Source organism: Sorex fumeus, unplaced genomic scaffold, assembly GCF_029834395.1.
Source record: "Sorex fumeus unplaced genomic scaffold, SorFum_2.1 ptg000034l, whole genome shotgun sequence".
NCBI classification, from domain to species: domain Eukaryota; kingdom Metazoa; phylum Chordata; class Mammalia; order Eulipotyphla; family Soricidae; genus Sorex; species Sorex fumeus.
The window spans coordinates 19,731,303-19,748,778 of record NW_026606091.1 but is presented as its reverse complement, the minus strand read 5'-3'; positions in this window follow the sequence as shown (position 1 = coordinate 19,748,778).

Sequence of the window (17,476 nt, the reverse complement as noted above, 5' to 3'; positions counted from 1 at the left end):
TGCAAGGATGGTTCAACATTCGGAAATCAATCAACATAATCCATCATATCAACAAAAGAAAAGATAAAAAGCATATGATCATATCAATAGATGCAGAGAAAGCATTTGACAAGATCCAGCACCCCTTTATGATGAAAACCCTAGCCAAAATGGGCATAGAGGGGACTTTCCTCAACATACTTAAAGCCATCTACCACAAGCCTACAGCAAGCATCATCCTCAATGGGGAAAAACTGAGAGCCTTCCCTCTAAGATCAGGGACGAGACAAGGATGCCCACTCTCTCCACTGCTGTTCAATATAGTACTGGAATTACTTGCAATAGCAATTAGGCAAGAAAAAGACATTAAGGGCATTCAGGTAGGAAAGGAAGAAATAAAGCTCTCGCTATTCGCAGATGATATGATACTATAATTAGAGAACCCAATAACCTCCACCAAAAAACTCCTAGAAACAATAGACTTGTATAGTAAAGTTGCAGGTTATAAAATCAATACCCAAAAGTCCATGGCTTTCCTATACGCAATCAGTGAGAGAGAGGAAAGCTACATGAAAAAATCAATCCCGTTCACAATTGTGCCCCAGAAAATCAAGTACCTAGGAGTCAGCTTAACTAAGGAAGTAAAGGACCTGTACAAAGAAAACTACAAAACGCTACTTCAGGAAATAAAAGAGGACATGAGGAAATGGAAAGACATCCCCTGCTCATGGGTCGGAAGACTTAACATTGTCAAAATGGCAATACTACCGAAAGCACTGTACAAATTCAATGCAATTCCTGTAAGGATACCCATGACATTCTTCAAAGAAATGGAGAAAACACTCCTGAAATTTATATGGTACAATAAACCCCCACGAATAGCTAAAGCAATTCTGGGGAAAAAGAAAATGGGAGGAATCAACCTCCCGAACTTCAAACTTTACTACAAAGCGGTAATAATCAAAGCAGCATGGTACTGGAACAAAGGCAGAACTGCAGACCAATGGAACAGAGTTGAATACACTGACATCACCCCCCAATCATATGATCATCTAATCTTTGATAAAGATGCAAGAAATGTGAAGTGGAGTAAGGAAAGCCTCTTAAACAATTTGTGCTGGCATCACTGGACGGCTACATGCAAAAAAAATGGGCTCAGAACTCTGCCTAACACCATGTACAAAGGTAAGATCAAAATGGATTAAAGACCTCAACATCAGACCAGAAACCATAAGATACATTGAAGACAAAGTTGGCAAAACCCTCCATGACATTGAGGCTAATGATATGTTCAAAGATGACACGCCACTGGCTGAGCAAGTGAAAACAGAGATAGATAAATGGGACTATCTTAAACTAAGAAGCTTCTGTACCTCCAAAGAAACAGTGACCAAAATACAAAGACAGCCTACAGAATGGGAAAGAATATTCGCCGAATACACATCTGACAAGGGGTTGATATCAAGGATATACAAAATACTGGTTGAACTCCACAAGAAGAAAACATCCAACCCCATCAAAAAATGGAGCAATGAAATGAACAGAAACTTTCTCAAAGAAGAAATCCGAATGGCAAAAAAGCACATGAGAAAATGCTCTACATCATTAATCATCAGGGAGATGCAGATCAAAACCACAATGAGATACCATCTCACACCTCAGAGACTGGCCCACATTCAAAAGAACAAAAGCAACCGTTGCTGGCGCGGATGTGGCGAGAAAGGGACACTCCTTCACTGTTGGTGGGAATGTCCACTGGTTCAGCCCTTCTGGAAAACAGTATGGACGTTCCTCAAAAAATTAGAAATTGAGCTCCCATTTGACCCAGCGATACCACTCCTGGGAATATATCCCAGAGAGGCAAAAATGTGTAGCCGAAGTGACATCTGCACTTGTTTGTTCATTGCAGCACTCTTTACAGTAGCCAGAAACTGGAAGAGACCTGAGTGCCCAAGAACAGATGACTGGTTAAAGAAACTTTGGTACATCTACACAATGGAGTACTATGTGGCTCTTAGAAAAGATGAAGTCATGAACTTTACATACAAGTGGTATAATATGGAAAGTATCATGCTAAGCGAAATGAGTCAGAAAGAGAGGGATAGACATAGAAAGATAGCATTCATCTGGGGGATATAAAATAATAAAATATGAGATTAATACCCAAGAATAGCTGAGAGCAACACCAGGAGAATTACTCCATAACTTAGAGGCCAGCTGGGTATTCTAGCGGAAAGGACAATTCAGATAGAAAGGGGAACACCAAGTGGAGGGTGTTTGGAGGATCCTCCCAGGAGGGGAGATGCAGGTTGAAAGTAGACTGGACTGAACATGTTCACCACTCAATGCCTCTTTGGCTGATCACAGCGCCCAGGAGGAGAGAGAGAACAGGGGGGAATGCCCTGCCACAGTGGCAGGGGGGGATGGGGGGATGGGAGGATGGGGGGGGAGGGATATTATCCTGGTGGTGGAAAATGGGCACTGGTGGAGGGATGGGTATTTGATCGTGGTATGACCGAGATCCAAGCATAAAAATTTGTAAATCTACAACTGTACCTCATGTCGTTTCACTAATAAAAAAGAAAAAAAAAAAAGAAATATAAGCGAACATGTAAAGATAGTCTATTATTAGAAATGTCTTTATTTTTTATATACTAATAGCTTATAGGTAATTGTAAAGTTTATATTTATTATATAGCTATATTATAAATCATGATTAAATTAATATAAATTGCTTTCAAAAAAAAAAAGGCAGCCTACGAATGATTCCAACAATGACATTCTCAAAATGAAAAATATATGCCCCTCCCTTCAGATCTGTGAACATCCAGATCTGCCATCCGGGTGCCCAGGAGGACCCGAACCCCACATTCTCCTGCAGCCTGGATCACCTGGGACGACGACCCTGTCTGCAGGCCAGCACCTTTGCCAAAGCCGCTGCCTTGACACCCGACCCCAGCATGGCAGGGGCGTGGCCTCCACAGAAGGGGGCGTGGCTTCTATGGTAGTGGGCGTGGCCTCAACATTTTCCCCATTCCCCACAATCTAGCATCACTTCTCGATCTTCATCACCTAAATCTGTAAGTACTATCCTAGATATCTCAACGCAATAGGCCAATAGCCCATTACTCTATTCCAATTGCGCCAAATACAAGTGAACACAAGAAGCTGTATAAGCTCAATATAAAAGATTACATCCTCCGAAAGCTTCACTAGAAGCTCCACATAAGGCACAGAGGAACATAGAGGTGGGGAAAGAAAGGTGACCACCATCAATAGAGCTCACCCAGATTCCTTTCTTGCTACAAGAGGGAACAGTGATAGTGAACTGGAAGGTCCCACCTTCATACAACCACAACAACATGAAGAACCAGCCCAAATTACCACCACAAGGAGAGGATGATGAAAAGCACAGAAACCTCAATAGGAGTTACCCACAAATATGAGCTCTCCAACAAAGAATTCAGAGATGAAATGCTGAAGATGTTCAATGAACTAAAAGAAACAGTGGCACAGACATCTGGTAAATTAAAGGAGGATATGAAAGAAACAATGGAACAGACAGTCAAGAACATACAGGAAAAATGAGAGCATAAATTGGATGGAAAGCTACGCACAGAAGTGTCATGGATAAAGGATTCGGTGGATGAAGTAAAAAAAACTCAGTGGGTTCCCTCAACAGGAGAATGGCTACAATCAGAGACAGAATCAGTGAGCTTGAAGATGAGCTTCAGGAAGCTTACAGGCAACAACATAAAATGGGAAAAGACCTCAAAATAGCTCTAGGGTGAATCAAAGACCTAGGGGATGATTTCAAGAAGAACAACATTAGAATCATTAGAGTACTGGGAGGACAGGGAGGAATCCTCAATGAAAAAACCAAGGTTAAAAAAATTATTGCTGAAAAGTTCTCAAAACTGGAGAATGCAGGCATTTAGATTTAAGGAGCCCGAAGAGTGCCAGCTAAAAGAGACCCTAATAAGAAGGCTCCAAAGTATATCATAGTCAGAATGACGGATGTCACAAATAGAGACACAATACTGCAAGCAGAAAGGTCAAAGAAGGAAATCACATACAAAGGAGAACCCCTTAGATTTACAGCAGACCTATCAGAGGGAACCCTCCAAGCTCAAAGACAATGGTGGGATATAGTAAAACAACAACAACAACAACCAAAAAAAAACACCTCAATGAAATGAATGCTTCACCAAGAATACTTTATCTGGCTAAACTCTCACTCAAACTCGAAGTAACGATAAACACTTTTATGGATAAACAGCAGCTCAGGAACTTCATAGATTCAAAACCAAACCTAAAAGAAGGACTAAAGGGGCTACTGTAAGACAAGAAAAACCCTACAAGCACAACAAACCCTTACAGAAAAATGGCAAAAAACCCTATGAAGATAATCTCTCTCAATGTCAATGGTCTAAATGCACCAATTAAGAGACACAAAGTTGCAAAATGGATTCAGAAACTGAACCCAACATTCTACTGTTTACAAGAAACACATCTGAGCAGTCAAAGCAAATATAGACTCAAAGCTAAAGGATGGAATACAATCCTGCAAGCAAACAACTCCCTCAAAAAAGCTGGGGTGTCCCTACTAGTATCTGACAATATAGATTTCAGGTTGAAAAAGTTCAGACGGGACAGCGAAGGCCATTTTGTATTAATCAAGGGATGTGTACAGTATACTCCTAAATGTATACACACTCAATGAGGAACCAGCTAAATACTTACTTAGGATAACACTGTTTTGTCCTTCCTGCATAGTCTCAGGTAGTTTAGGTTTATTGGGTTGCTCCCATCACAGTGCTCCCATTCCTCTGTGTTTATTTGTTACATCTTTCTTTGTGCTCTGTTGACTTGCAAATATTGTTTTTCTCTTCTCCCTAAGTCCTTCGCATAGTTTATTCAATGTAATGTCCTTTTTGTATGGACACAAGAAGACAGTATGCTTTTGTTACATAACTCAGTGATATTTTCCTCCTGGGCATCTATTCTCTCACCTAAGCCTCAGCTGTCCTTTCTTCCTAGCGCCCCCAAAAGCAGGGTCCCAATGGACAAGGGACTGAATGGAACCAGGGCAAGCAGTAAGCTATGTGCTACCCCGGCATCAAGATGGACCTGGCCAAAGTGCCATAATGCTTGACTATATAAGTTAAGAGCTTGGTCATGGACAAATGCTGTCATGATCCAAAAAGTAACAACTGGATTTGGACCCTGCTAGGGTTAGGAAAGATTAATCTGGCCTGAGCCTGAGCACTGTAGTCTGAGTCTGTGGCAAAATGTTCCCAGGAGAGCTGCCCTGTAAGCCTCAATATTATCTTTTACTGTGTCCATACAAAATAACTAGTATTAAGATGTTGATAGAGTTATTGGACTGAGGAAAGGAGAAAAACACCTTAGGAGGTATTTTGCCCTTGAGCAGTCATTAAGGGCTTTGGAATACCTCTTAGGTGATGTTCCCTTTGAACCTGATGGGCCCTCAGAAAGGGCTTTCTTATGTTGATTTTGCTACCTGACTGGGGCAGTGTCAACCCAGAGGGGAGTTGGAGAGGAAGAGAGAGAGCACAGGGCAGCAAGATTGACAGGGAGAGACTAGCAAGGGGGACAGAGAGAGAAAAATGTAGAAGAATACAGGAGCAGGCACATGGAGAAAGAGAGCCCAGGCTGTGAGATGGAGTGCAGAGAGATGAGCTGGAGAGACAGAAGGAGACAGACGGGAGTGAGGCGCATTGAAGACAAGAATAGGGGGCTCAGAGAGACTGGGGCAGGCATGTGGGGAGAATGGAATAAACAGCATCTGGTCAATCATCTGGCTTGGCCCTCATTTCCTCCACCGTCTGCCCCATGGCTCAGGCCGCCCTGGCTGGGGGAGCTGCTCGGGCCCACCCCGAACACAGGTGGCTGTGGGAAGAGACATCGCCCCCCCCCCCCCCCCCCGGCTGCAATCAAAGATTTTATACACTTACAACTGCTAACAGACTTTGAGGAGGACAACGCAATAGCAGTTGGAGACTTCAACATCACCTTATCACCTCTGGATAGAACAACAAAATTAAAACTCAGCAAGGAAATGCTGGCTTTGAAGGAAGAAATGGAAGAGAGAAGGCTAATAGATCTATGCAGGACTTTACGTCTCCCCCAGAAAGAATACACATTCTTTTCCAGAGCACACAAAACATTTTTAGAATAGACCAAATTCTGGGTCACAAAACATACCTCAGTAGAATCAGGAAGATAGACATTGTATCAACTACCTTTTCAGACCAGGATGCACTGAAGATAGAAGTTAATCACGCACAGACGCAGAAAACCAAATCAAACACCTGAAAATTAAATAACTTAATGTTGAACAACAAATTGGTCAGGAAGGAAACCAAGGATAAGTGAATCAACATGGAAAGTATCATGTTAAGTAAATGAGTCAGTAAGAGAGGCATAGCCATAGAAAGATTGCATTTATCTGTGGAATATAAAGTATCAGAATGGGAGAGTAACACCCAAGAATAGTAGAGATAAGGACCAGGAGGTTTACTCCACAGCTTGGAAGCCAGCCTCAAATGCTGGGGTAAAGGCACCTCAGATAGAGAAAGGAACACCATGTAAAGGGTGTTTGGGTAACCCACTGAGGTTGGGGCATGCTGGTTGAATGTAGACTATAGATCAAACACAATGGCCAATCAATGCCTGTATTGCAAACTACAACACCCAAAAGGAAAGAGAGAATAAAAGGGAATGCCCTGCCACAGTGGTGGGGTGGGGAGCATGGGAGATAGGGTGGAGGGGATGGAAGGCATACTGGGACCATTGGTGGTGGAAAACGGGCACTGGTGGAGGGATGGGTACTCAATCACTGTATGACTGAAATGCAAGGACAAAAGTTTGTAAGTACATAACTGTACCTCATGGTGATTCACTAATTAAAAAAAAAAAGTAAAAAAAAACTGAAAAGAAAAAAAAGAAAAATATAATACCATTGTGAAGAGAACCAAAATATTAGAAATGTTAGGGGAAAAAGAAACATGGCTGTTAAGTCCCTAGGGACCCTGAGGGAGATTCCAGAGTTAAAACTCTCCTTTTCCTGCCCCCTCCCTAGCAGAGCTTTAGAGTGAAACCATTCCCTATTGGAATGCAAATTCTGAAACTATTTGTTAACTCTTCCCTGTTGGGATGTAAATTCGGGAATCATTTGTTGGACCCTTCTTATCTGTTACCTCCCTTAGGAACTCTTCCCTTATCCACTTCCACCTGAATGCAGGGCTGAGAATCAAAGGAAGCCAGATGATGTCCCAGTTACCAGATGCCCACTAGCCACAATGCCTATGTACGTAAATGCTGATCTTTAAATCTATAGGCTAAGGAGTGATGTACTTTCAAATGGATTGGTTAAGAAAGTATATGTTGTTACAAATCTATTGGCTATGAAATGCGCAGGCTTTGCTGTACCGGCCAGTGAAGGCCTATATAAGATCCCCTTTGAAGAAGTTCGGGGTCTTGCCTCACCTAACTGACCTGCGTGTCTATGTAGGCGGCTTGACCCTGGCTAGCCAGTCTTACAATAAACCTTGCTTGCTGTTTGCAGTCTCTGGAGTCTCTTTGTCATTAAAGGGAGACCACGATCTGCGCCCTAACAATGGCTAAGATAAATAGACAGAGCACAGTGTTTTTAGTAAAATACTGTAAAATATAATGAAGAATATTGTCAATATACATTGATCTAAATTCACAGAATATAAAATACCACATATAAATGATAGATTTTGGATGATTCTGATGTATAAATGTAGGTTCATACTACGCCTTAAAAATATTTTGTTGTGGGGTCAGAGTGATGGTACAACAGGTAAGGTGTTTGCTTATCATATAGCAGTCCCCAGTTCCAATATGGTCCCCCAAGTAAGCATTGAGAAAGATCAGGTGTGACCTCAAACCCAAACCAAAAACTGTTATATTTTAGTTAATATTATTTCTTCTAGATAAAGTTATGCATGTATGCAAGCAGAAATTTATGGGGAATCTTATCTCCCTCTGAATTTTGTTATGAATCTAAAATTAACATAAAATAATTAGCTTAAATATTCTACATTAAATAATAACTATAATATCATTATGATATTTCTTTATGATTTTATAAGTGGGAAAGATCTTATTTTGATAAAATGAATAAATAGGTTTCATCTAGAGATCAGAGATATAGTACAGTGGTCAAGGTGCTTGCTTGCACTTGCCAAATGGGCTGGGCCCTGACACCCCATGTGGTTGCCCAAGCACTGCCAGGAGTGACCCCTGAGCAGAGTCAGGAATAAACCCGGAACACGACCAGTGGGTCCCAAAATACAAAAAGAAAGAAAAAAAGCAAAGAAATATTATGCAAAGTGGCACAGGGACCTAGAAATAGTACAGAGTAATCTCTGTACTTAATAGGTAGCACCAGACCCCAGTTTGATCTCAGTCACTATATATGGCTCCCATGAACAGCCAGAAGTGATCTCTGAGCAGAGAGTGAGAGTAAACCCTAACAACCACTGGATATGGCCCCTAAAGCAAAAATTGGTAATGAAATATATTAGAGTTGCATGATTAATAATTAGCGGAACTGGAAAACTTATATACAAGTTGAGATACACCTATGATATTAATTTCACAAAACATGCTAAGAGTTTCATGATTACATAGCAGATGTATAGGCACTAATATCAAATTGAGCCAGGTTAAAACTCTAGACCTCCACTTTAGGACTTGTGACTTTATCAATTTTATATATAACTAAATATTAGTCTGTTGTTATGAATATCGCTCATAAGAATCATACAGTTAAATGGACTACTTTAAGGACTAAGATACCAATAATACAAACACTAAGTATTTATTAAAGTAAAAAACTAATTATATAAATTCATAAAAGTTAGTTTTTATTAAGAGAAAATAGAGTATGTTTTTTATTATTTCTATTCACTTGAACTGTATTATGCATTTTGACAAATGTTTGTTGACCTTAAATTACTCTTATCTCTGTGGGGACTCATCCTGTGGTTCTTAGGATCCAACCCAAGCTGTGTATGGAGAATCAATACTGACAGTGCTAGAATGGTGGGGTCTCCCACATGTAAGGCATGAGATACAGCTCATTGAGTTACTCTCTGGTTCTTTCAGTTATTCCTTAATTGATATACTCATGGAAGCTATCACAGTGGTAAAATATTACTCTGAGAAATATTTTGAGCCAACAGGTAGTATGTACTTCTTCACAGAAATGAAAATAACTTGATTTAAATTCTCTAGCAACCCATGCTTACTAATAATAAGTTTACTACGGTCCACTATCAATATAAAATAGTATAAAATACTCAGGTTTTTGCCTATGATTAACCCGGTGATAGTGTAGGTTAAATGTTGAACAATATTTCCTTGATATAAATTCAAAAATAATTAGAATAATTAAAATATTAAGCTAAAACAATATTTTCTTTATAGAAGATAACCAAATTCAAATGATTATTGAATTTACAAAACAATTTAGGTGAAAAATGAATCTTTCAGACTGGGGGCAGAGAAATAATATAACTATCTGTCACTTGCCTTGCATAAGCTGGCCGACTCAGCTTCTGTCCTTTGCATACCATATAGCATGCAGAATCCTACCAGAAGTGATCCCTGTGTGCAGAACCAGGAGTAAGCCCTGTGGAAAGTCAGCTGTAGTATAAAGACCTTCAGATTAAAATTTTGATTGACTCGCTCTGATCATATTGCATCCACCCTACTTGCAAGGATGCTATCACTCTAAAAGCAACCTGATAATCAAGAATGGAAATGAGAAATTTTTAAAGGTTCCAATTACCTGACACATTTCAAAAATGCACTAAGCCTGGGCATGGAATCTGGAGGCAATTTCCTTCTGCTCTGTTCTCTGACACATCATTTAGCATTTAATAAAGCATTTTAATGTGAAAATAAAGTAAAAGTTTTTATTATAGTACTTTGGGGGAAATGAATGCTCATACAAAAAAAGTTTTGATGTATTTTATAGATGTATATTTTTCTTTTACTATTTAAAACGAGATGACCATATTTTTCCTTTGCCTGTCTAGGCATTGAGAACTGTGTTCCAATAAATGAAAAGAATACAAAAATTTTTGTCTTTCTTGGATGAAGTGCAAAGGAGTCTTCCGAAAGTACTCCAGGGATAGGTTATGATTTTGAGCTTTATTTTAGATCATTGATTTGCACGAGTTACCTTAGAAAAAAGTCTCTGTCAATGAGCATACTTCATAGACTATTAATGCTTGTGGGAACACAGGATGAAATGCTTGGAAGTATATACTGGTAATATGGCAACATTTTATAGATCCATTTTAATTGTCTAGCCTACAGAAATTTCAGTGCTGTTCTGTCTTGGAAGAAAAGATGTAATAAAACCTCCTATTTCGATTGCTTTCTTTGCATAAGATTTGATTATATGCCACAAATTTGACTTAGTTTTGCTTGACAAAGTCATTGAGCTTTAAGTATCACGTATTTTATTCCCATATTACAGATGGTGAAAGCCATAAACTTAAAAAAATTTCTTAAAGGGACAAAGTAAACTGATGGAGAAACTTAGAAGCACATTCAGAGGAAAAGGACTCTGATTTCTATTCAGTGTTATAAAAATGTCTTAATCTAATTTCAGAGTTCACCATTTAAACACTTGGCATTATCAATTACTTTGATTTCTTTTGTAATCAAAAAGAAAGTTCAGTGTCCCAAGAAATTAAGTATAGTATTATGTACATGTTTTATAATTCCATATTGTAACCTCTATTTATTTAGATTTTCAATTAAGGAAAGTACTATCTTAGTGGCCAATGTTCCTCATTCCACACACTGTTCAGGGGTATTGGAAAAAGGCACTCAATCTAACTTAAATGTTAGGGTGTTGCTTTCATTGAAAGCGGACCTGTATCTCATAATTATTGAAATGAATGTTTGAAATTCACAAAAATAACCCTATGCAGAAATTTAAGCAAGCATGTTTATGCAAATTTATGATACAAATAATCACATTTTTGAGAAAAATATAATCAGAAATTGTAATAGATTTAGCACTTGAAAAAAAGACTAGAGTCTTATTTGTAAATTTTTACAAGTGTAGTATACTCAATTCACATTATATTTAGGTACATTTGTCTTTATGAATTTAACCAAATTCTTTTTTATTTTATATTATTTTATATATATTTTTTGCTTTTTGGGTCACACCCAGCGATGCACGGAGGGTTACTTCTGCTCATGCACTCAGGAATTACTCCTGGTGGTGCTCGGCGGACCATAAGAGATGCAGGGAATCCAACCCAGGTTGTCTGTGTGCGTGGCAAACGCCCTACCAGCTGTGCTATCACTCCAGCCCCAAATTCTTCTTATATTCCTTACTCTTTTTTGTTTGTCTGTTTGATTTTTTAAAATTTTTTGGGGACATCGGGTGCTGCCCAGGAATCACTCCTAGTGGTCTGGAAAGATGGGTAAAAAAATGCTGTATAATTGACAAGTATCTAGTGGAAATACTCTCAGGGAAGGAAATCTGATTAGTTTCTTCAATTCAGTGGGCAATGGATAGAAACAGTTACAAATTCCTTTACAGAATATCTGTTCCAGCAAACTCAAGACTAAGAATGCTAACAAATTTCTATTGGATTTGATACTTAAAAAATAAATCATTTCTTCCATAATAATATAGAAAATAGTCCTTAGTCATATTCATTTGTTAAGATCTTGTTTTCAAATGTAATGTTATTATTATTCTGAAATCAAACAATGTTTCTGGGATAAAAATAAATTACATACTGACACAAAATATTTAATCTGTTCTGAACGCAACAATTTCTTCAAATGAAAGGAGACATATATGAGATAGAGGTCCTAAGGACAATCAAATTTTTTACTGCAAGCAAGATATGCTAAAAATATAAATTTGGGTAGTCAGAAAAGGAGTTCTTCCTTTTCCCTTCCTGTGTCCAATATGCAATTTTCAAAGACAGAAGAGGAAATTCTTCCACTAAATGATGATATCAAAGCAAGTATTTCTTTGATTACTTCTACTTATAACAAAGTTTTCAAGTAATATGGGGCTCATCCTTCTGTTCATCCTCTCTCTCTTGCTCTCCCACTCTTATTTTAGATCATGTATTTCTATCGGTTTTCATTTTGTTTTATTTTTATTTGTTTTTGGTTGTATCGGTCACATCCAACAGTGATCAGGAATTGTCCCTGGCTATGTGTTCAACAGACACTCCCAGTAGTTCTCAGGGTACCACACAGTGACTGTATCAGCTGCACCTACTGCATAAAAAGCTTACACTCAGTTCACTGAATTATCTCCCTGATCTTCTGAAACATTTCTTTAGCAGAAATATTTGTGTTCATTTTAATGTCTGTGATACTAAATACAGAATCAACTATGTTGCTAAAGATAAGAATAAGGATTTCTTACAAGAAAAATTCTCAGAAAGACTTCTTTAAAAAGATATTTATATTATTCTTCCCAAACATCGCTATAAAATATGATGCTATGTATCAAGCATTATAGGCAAAGTTATAATTTCACTGTGATTTTGAGTATCAGAGTTTTCTTCTTGAAACATAAAATCTCTACCTAAAACTCAAGTTTTTATTTCACCACAGGGGTCACATTGATTCTTTTGAAGAAATAATTATTTAAACTTATTCAGATACTGTTGTAAATTCACTAAATTCTTAGACTCTTAAAGTAGAAAACAAATTTAGTTGGAGTCAAACAGTCAAATAGAGAAATTGGTCATCTTTTCACTTTGTATTAGCAAAGTAGGATATTTCTATCCAAATAAGCAGCATAAAAGAATGGGTTCTCTGAAGCATGAAAAGCAAATGTTGGAAGCTAATATCCAGCTTACCAAATATATCCTGTATTTCTGGACTTATCACGTCAGCAATTACTATATCAGGCACAAAAATTCTTACCATATTACTCTTCTATGTTCTAGAAATTTTCACTGCAACATTTCTGATTGCTGATACAGCATTTTCAAGATCTACACTAGAAATTGAGGTAAGGTAAGGTAAAGGTAAAGGCCCTCCCGTTGATCGTCGATTTGCTCGAGCGGGCCCAGTAACGTCTCCATTGGAGACTTTGTTGTTACTGTGTCTGGCATATCGAATACTCTCGGTAGCTTGCCGGGCTCTCTGAGAGGGGTGGAGGAATCGAACTCGGGTCAGCCATGTTGACCGCGTGCAAGGCGAACGCCCTACCCGCTGTGCTATCGCTCCAGCGCCCGGCTAGCTCAGAAATTGAGAATGTTCAGTAATTGGTTAACTGATACCATGATATAGTCCACATACGGTTATTTATCAATAAATACTGGAAAGTTTCTTTCTTGTACTTTGTTACAAATTGTCTCTGGTAGTTGGTTTCAGTTTAATGTTTGTCAAAGAATAACAGTTATGTGAGTGGTTTAGTTATATGAAATATTAGGTTATATGAGCTATATAAAAGGTTGTTGCATGGATTAAACCATGCACAGTCATAGAAGATGCTTGCCTATACTTGTGGTGATGGACTTGCCTAAGGGTTACTAGGGGCATCAACTAGTAACTTAAAAAATGCGTGGATGTCTGAAGTAGCAGAAAATAATAATAAGTTGGTACTCGCTAGGACAAATTACATTACACTGTCAATGACACAAATGACTTGCTAAGAAGATTTGCAAGAAACTTCATCATAGAATTGAATTGATATTTGTCTTGAGTTGAGAAATGCTAAGGTTAGTGTCCATCTGGGAACTAGCTTAGATGATAGAGCATTGCTTAGAATTTGTTAAGCATGAGTTAGCTCTTCAGTACTGCATCACCCCTAAACACCACTGGGCATGATCTGGTGGTTCCTGAGCGTTGAATCACTAGCTATAAGAAGTTCTGGTTTGGACCACCTGATAAAGTATTCCTGGGAAAGACCTAACCCCAGTTGCACTTCAGAGATAAGCCCCTATTACAAATAAAGACAGAGTTGTTAAAGTACTCAGTTTTTCCCACGGACCGATGACTGGGTAAAGACACTATAGTACATATACACAATAAATACTACGCAGTCAAAGAAAGTATAAAGTCACATTTTTGCTGCAACTTGGTTGGATCTAAAGAGTATTATGTTGAGTGAAATCATTCAGAGGGAGAAGAACAGACTTCGAATGATCTATTTTATAGTGGGATATAAAGAAATCTTGTAGGGGAACATTGAATGCTCATGGCAATAGAAAGGAAGAACTGGAGTACTGATCTTCAATAAGAAGATATGCACTGGAGCAGAGATGAGGGGGGATAAGTTTGGGGAGGGGACACTAGGACAATGGGGCAAGGGAAAGTGCCTGCCACAGAGGCAGACTGCTGGGTGGTGCGAAAACTGGGGCATAGGTGGAGGGAAGTGGGCTCTGGTGAAGGATTGGTGTTGGAAAAATATATGCCTGAAACTCAATTATAAATATATTTGTAATTTTCTAATTCAAGGTGATTCAATTAAAATAGAAATAAATAATTTTTAAAGACATAATAAATTTTTGTCTTAAAAAAGTTTCAAACGTAATAAGCCAAAGGCATTATTTCAAGAGTATAGTTATCTGTTGCACTGTAGCACTGTCCTCCCATTGTTCATTTTGCTCAATGGGCACCAGTAACGTCTCACAACCAATTGTGAGACTTGTTGTTACTGTTTTTGCATAACGAATACATCACGGGTAGCTTGCCAGGCTTTGCAGTGCGGGTGAGATACTCTCAGTAGCTTGCTGGGCTCTCTGAGAGGGGCAGAGGAATCGAACCCGGGTTGGCTGCATACAAGGCAAGAACCCTACCCGCTGTGCTATGTAAAGGATAACAAAAATTTTCACAATACCCTAATAAACTATCTCTAGCAAGCCGTATCAGAGACAATTTTGGAAACAGTGAAAGATGACAATAAATCCTAAGAAAGATAAAACAGTGCTTTGTAAAACTATGAAGACTTCTTTGGGGAAGTGAAACTACCCTTAGAGAAGCAATGAAGAGATCTAATTTCCTGGCAAAATGTTTAGCAGAATTTTGGGATTCAAACTTTCTAGCTCCAGATTTGCTCACACAGTTCCATTAATTGCTGGAATGTAGGAAATTCCTATCCAATCAATGATTAATTTTACTATAAAATAAACTGGGAAGCTGTGAATTCAATTTGCTGTATTGGAATTTGTTTACTCACAGACTTAATTTTTTTTTATTTAATCACTGTGAGCTAGTGCATTACAAAGCTTTTCATGATTTCATGATTGGGTTCATGTTTAAACACGTTTTTCGGAGCTGTGTAAGCTCCTTTTCACTCAGGTGATACTAGAAATGATCAAACAGATGTTCGAAGGCTCTTCTGGAGGCTCTCTCTCTCTCTCTCTCTCTCTCTCTCTCTCTCTCTCGTTGCCTGCATTCGGTGCTCTCAAACTGCTTCCCCAACCGGGATGGCCATTGCCATGGGCAGAAGAAGGAGGAACGAAGGTCAAGGTGGTTAGTGATCAGCTGCCATTTATTCCATCTCTCGTCTCTCCCAAACTCTCTCAACAACTGTCACAACTTTCTTCCCAACTTACCCCCAACTCTTTCCAACTCTCACCCAGCTCTCTCCAACCCTCTCTCTAACTCGCTCCACAATGCTCTCTCCAACTCTTCCTCAATAATTCTGTCTATGGTTCTGCCTGGAGCTCCCACTCTGCCTCTCTTCAACTCTCCACCTTTCCTCTGACTCAACTCTCTCCTTCTACTCTCCCCAGCCACCACTTTTACCACCTTTCTCTAACCATGCCTCCCAAACCATGCCTTCCCTCCCCCCTCCCCCCCAGGAAGCACAAACAACATGTTTTTCAAGACTTCCTGAGCAACTACAGCCCACAAGGGCAAAACAGCACTTATGATGTGTTTCTCCTCTCCTTAGACCCTTCTTCTACTTCCTAATACTTGCCATTCTGTATGGATACAGTAGCACTATAGCACTGTCCTCCCGTTGTTCATCGATTTGCTAGAGCGGGCCCAGTAACATCTCCATTGTGAGACTTGTTGTCACTGTTTTTGGCATATAAAGTCAGATAGCTTTCCAGGCTTTGCCCTGAGGATGGGATACTCTCGGTAGCTTGCCGGGCTCTCCAAGAGGGGTGGAGGAATCAAACCCAGGTCAGCTGCATATACCTTACCAGCTGTGCTATTGCTCCAGCCTATGGATACAGAATTAGACACAATTAGGCTTATAGGACGACTCTACTGGGGATATCTGGCCACAGACTCAGACTACAGTGCTCAGGACAGATTAATTATTACTGACCCTAGCAGGGTCTGAACCTAGTTATTACTTTTTGGATCATGACAGAATTTTTCCATGACCAATCTCTTAACTTATAGTTAAGCGTTAGGGCACATTGACCAGGCCCATTTTGATGCGAGGGTAGCTCATAGCTCTCTGCTTGCCCTGGGTTCATCCAGTCCCTCGTCGGGAACCTGCTTTTGGGAATCTAGGAAGTAAGGGCAACTGAGATTTAAGTCGAGAGAGCAGTTGTCTAGGAGTTAATATTATCTGAACTCAATCAACTCCCAAGTTACAAGCTCATCTTTGTAACTGTCTTCCTGTGTCCATACAAAAAGTAATTACTCTGAAGTAACTAACCATGCAAAGGACATTAAGGAAAAGAGAAAAACAATATTTGCAAGAGTCTGATCAGGAGGCAAAGGTAATTGACAGGATGGGGGAGCAATCAACAAACCCAACCTCCCTGCACCTAGGGAGGAAGGGCAAGCCAATATCATCCTACAGGTTCACATAATGGCTGTTTCAATGCCTATCCCTCCACCAGTGGAATTTTCCAGTATCAATGTCCTCAATATCCTCCTCGCAACTCCCCCCATCCAGTCAGCCTCTATGGCAGTACTTTGCGTCCCTCTTTCTCTCTCTCTCTCTTGCTCTCTCTCTCTCTCTCTTGCTCTGCCTGTCCTCTCTCCTCTTTGTCTCTCTTTCTCTCCCTCCCTTTCCTTTTGAGCATTGTGGTTTGCAATACAGATCCTATATATCCCTTTATCTATTTTCAACACTCAGTTCTTGTAAGTAAGAGTGATCATATCCTACTTTTATTATCATACTGGACACTCCTCTATCTTAACTACCCTCTGCCCCATACACAATTGTGGTAATTTTCAACCATTGACCCGTCTTCCTAGCCCCTGGTTTCCTGGCCTTGAATATTAGTCTCACACTATTTTTTTTATATCCCACAAATAGATGAAGTAATTCTATGTCTATACTTCTCCTGATTCATTTCACTCAGTGTGATACTATCTCCATGCATTTAAAATAAAATTTCATTACTTTATTCTTCATAACAACTGTGTATGGTACATCTACAAAATTTAATATTACCCACAGATACCCACAGACTTTGAATATGATTTTAATTTTATTTCAGTTGTGGCCCCTTTATTGTAA